Raw genomic sequence first — 4316 nt, 5'->3', positions numbered from 1 at the left:
AGAGCATGAAAAATCAGGCTGTGGATCTTAAAGCCTCTGCCTGTAGGTGACATATTCAATTTCTCTGTTTATTTTATTGGCCAAAACACGTGACCTGCTCTCCTGACTTCAGGTCCTCCCGCAGGGAAGAATGCTGAATATTGGTGAGAAATAGTACAGCCTACACCAGGAACCATTTATGCATTTTTGGCAGCAGAATAACATGGTTTAATTTAACAGTGTGTAAAGATCCTGCTAGCTACTGTGAGGAGAATGAGGAAGAAAAGTCAGGAACCAGTGCAGCGAGGTCAATTAGCAGTGGTCAGCTTGAGGGACACCTGGGTGGCTCAGCTGGTTAAGCGTCTGCCTTTGGCACAGGTCATGATTGATCCCTGCATCCTGGGATCCAGTCCCACTTTGGGCTCCTTTTTCAGCAGGGAGCCGGCTTCTCTCTCTCTCTCTCTCTCTCCCTCTGCTGTGTGTGCTCTCTCACTCTCTTTCTCAAATAAATAAATAAAATCTTAAAAAAAAAAAAAGGAGTGGTCAGCTTGAACTAGAGTGGTGGCAGTGGAGGGGAAGAGAAGCAGACAGATCATGATCATTTTAGAGGTAGAATTGAAAGAACTTTATGAAGGATTGCAGGATATGAGGGAGAAAATGATACCTGCTATAGACTGAATTTTTATGTCCCTCCAAAATTAATATTGTAACCCTAACCCCCAATGTGATGATATTAGGAGGTGGAACTTCGGGGAGGTATTTAGCTCATGAAGGGAACACCTCCCAATGGAATTAAGTGCCCTAATAAAAGACACTCAAGAGCTCTCTTGCCCCTTCCGCCATGTGAGGACACAGCAAGAAGGCATCTAAGAACCAGGAAGCAGGCCCTTTTACTGGACACCGAGTCTACTGGTACCTTGATCTTGGACTTCCAGCCTTCAGAACTGAGAGAAATAAATTTCTGTGGTTTATAAGCCACCCTGTCTATGGTATTCTGTCACAGCAGCATGAAGGGACTAAGACAGTATCAAAAATAACTTTTAGGTGTCCGGGCATGAGGCACCATGTAGATGGAGTTGTCAATCCCCGAGGTGCAGGAGATTGGGATTAAGATCAAGAGTTCAAACTTAGACTTGTTAAGATGCCAATGAGTCACGCAGGTGGCAAAACTGCATGCCCAGCTCAGGAAAGAGGTCCAAGCTAGAAATATAAATTTGTAAGTCATTGGCATACAGATAGCCTTTAACCCTATAGGAGAGAAGAATATCACTTAGAAAGGATAGAGTAGGAAGAGGGCCCTAGACCAAGCTCTGGAAAACTCTAAAATGTACATTTCAAATGCAGGCAACAGAGCCAGCATGGCTCTGTAAAGAGCTCGGGCTCAAATTCAAACTGCCTGCAATTGAATAATCTTGGGCACACGACATAATTTCTCTGAACCTCAGTTTCTTCATCAGTACCAGTTTTGTCTCAACATTCTGTTGTGAGGGTTAAGTAAAAAAAATACTCATTATGAGGCCTGGCCCATAGGAAGCACTTCATAAGTGGTAGTTATTGTTAATGTTATTTTTATTAAAGGATGACTGAGAAAGAGCCTTCACAGAAGTAGGAGAAAATAGGAGAGTGAACTATTTTTTTTTTAAGATTTTATTTATTTGAGAGAGAGAGAATGAGAGACAGAGAGCATAAGAGGGAGGAGGGTCAGAGGGAGAAGCAGACTCCTTGCTGAGCAGGGAGCCTGATGTGGGACTCGATCCCGGGACTCCAGGATCATGACCTGAGCTGAAGGCAGTCGCTTAACCAACTGAGCCACCCAGGCGCCCCAGGAGAGTAAACTATTAAAGAAAGCATGAGAAGAGGCTGTTTTTAGGGGAAAAAAAAGAGTCAAATGCTGCTAAAAGTGTCAAATGCTGAGTAAAATTAAAAGCTAGGACTGTAAAGTGTCTTTTGGATTTGGCAAGAAATGCATCAGCATTTTCGGTGAATTGGTGGAGCAGAAATCAGACTGGGGAGAGTAAAAGACTGATCCCTACTTCATACTATGCATAAAAATAAACTCCAGGTGTAATAGAGACCTAAAAGTAAAATGCGAAGTCTTAAAATGTTATGAAGAAAATGTAGAAGAATATGTTTGTGATCTCATTGTAGAGAAGGAGTTCTAAAATAAGACATTAAAAAAGCATAAACCACAGAATACAAATTTGATAAAATTGAAAATATCTGTGCATCAAGATACATCATTTAAGAGGTGAAAAAGAGTCACAGATAGAAAATCCACCCTTACAGTTTCCATAGAATAGTATTCAGAATATATAAGGAATCCTAAATCAGTAAGAAAAAGACAATTGACCTAAGAAACAGGCAAGTAATATGAACAGGGATGTCACCAGGACCTACAATCTATTAATGTTTCTGTATTGTCACTGTCCTCATTTCATTGTGCCCTCACTTGTCTCTTTCCTTCCACTTACATTCCATAGTCCATCATCTTAATCATTACCTTCCATATCCCTTTACATATTTGCTCCCTCTTTCTTTGCCTTATTCATTTTGCAAAACCATAACCTTGAGGCAATCCAACTCTCCATATTCTCTGCAACTTCACCTCTCCCTCTCCCTCATATCCTTCATCCAATACTTCATAAAGTTCTTTCAGTTTTGTGTCTAAAATACATCATGATCTGTCTGCTTCACTTCCCCTCCATTGTCATCACTCTAGCTCAAGCTGACCACTCCAAGAATTTCCGAATTGATCTTACTGCGCAGGCTGACTACAGCTGTAGATGCCCTTCCTCCAATGCAATGGAAAAATGGATGCAAAGTCTGTTGAGAGTTTGTAGGTACAATAGTGGAAAGATGAAGGGGACCCATGCAATCAATGGCTTCCATTCCTTCAGTGAAAAATGAAGAACTGGTGAAAATGAGGATGTTAAATGTGAGGAAGGGAAAATCAGAAAAAGAGGATGTGAGGGCCAGAAATTTGAAGAAATGGGAGAAAGTATAGCATAGTTATTGTGGAGAATGGAAAAGCTATGCTATAAGAGAAACTGGGTAAGATTTTGGGGCACCATGAGTACCCATTTGTGGTCATGAATTTATAGAATATCAATTTGTGAAACTTATTGTGTATCATGTAGCCCAGAATTGAGCACACCCATCTCATCTAGTTGCAATGGGCCAAGCCCATCACATGAGCACCCTTGGTCAGAACTACCAATACACCAACTTTCACTGTGCTATGACATGGACTTTATTCTAGCCTACTCTCTGAAAGGCGCTGCACCTATTTATTCCACTCAGCATATACAGCTTACGCATAATGGAGCACTAAGACAGAAAGAACCAGCATCCTGATGACTACAGAGCCATCATTTCAGCCTCTGGACTACATCTATATGAAACAGAAATAAACACAGACCATAAGCCACCATTATTTCTGGTCTCCTGCCAAAATGTTTTTGGTCTTCAAAAAAGAAATCCACTTTGGCTGGGGGAAAAAGCTAAATGTAATTTGGCCCACTGCTCAGTAGAGGGTGATAGAACATCAGAATGACAGCTTAAGAATGCTTTTATGAACCACATGTAAGCATTTTTCTATAATTCATTCAATTAATATTTTTCCCCAACTCATTGACATATTTAACTATGAATATATAAAGTATATAAATCCATTCTGAATAAAATGCATGGTTCATCACCTGGAAACATTTGGTGAGAAAAATAACAACTTTCATTATTCCTCTTTTATTTATTACCTTTTTTTCTCTATGCCCTACAATATCATGAAAGTTCATCAATTAAAGAAATATGTCACATCATTTTTTTCCTATAAGTGTTGCAAATATAGTCTATTTGTTTTATCAATATCTTTCCAAGAGTGGTCAAGTTAATGAAACCCAATGTAATGGGTGCACCAAACCACCTGTGGCTGTTAACAAAAGGTAAAGGATAAAATCTTTATGTTATTTGTGGGTAGCATTCTGAAACATGAAATTTGATCCCCTTCGTTTATGTCAGTTTCTTTGGCTATGATTCATATTATGTAATATCAGTGAAATAAAAGTTTTCAAAATGCAATTATAGTAAAGCATTTTATATGATACCATAGTGTGTTTTTTGTTGTTGTTGTTGTTTTAAGATTTTATTTATTTATTCAATTGACAGAGAGAGAGAACACAAGCCGGGGGAGGGTCAGAGGGAGAACAGGTTTCCCGCCGAGCAGGGAGCCCGATGCGGGGCTCGATCCCAGGACCCTGAGATCACGACCTGAGCTGAAGGCAGTCACTTCACCAACTGAGCTACCCAGGTGCCCCACCATAGTGTGTTTTTGAAAGAAA

Source organism: Mirounga leonina, unplaced genomic scaffold (assembly GCF_011800145.1).
Source record: "Mirounga leonina isolate KUSES-001 unplaced genomic scaffold, KU_Mleo_1.0 Mir_173, whole genome shotgun sequence".
Taxonomy (NCBI): domain Eukaryota; kingdom Metazoa; phylum Chordata; class Mammalia; order Carnivora; family Phocidae; genus Mirounga; species Mirounga leonina.
The sequence above is the reverse complement of the archived record's forward strand: the minus strand, read 5'-3'. Positions refer to the sequence as shown.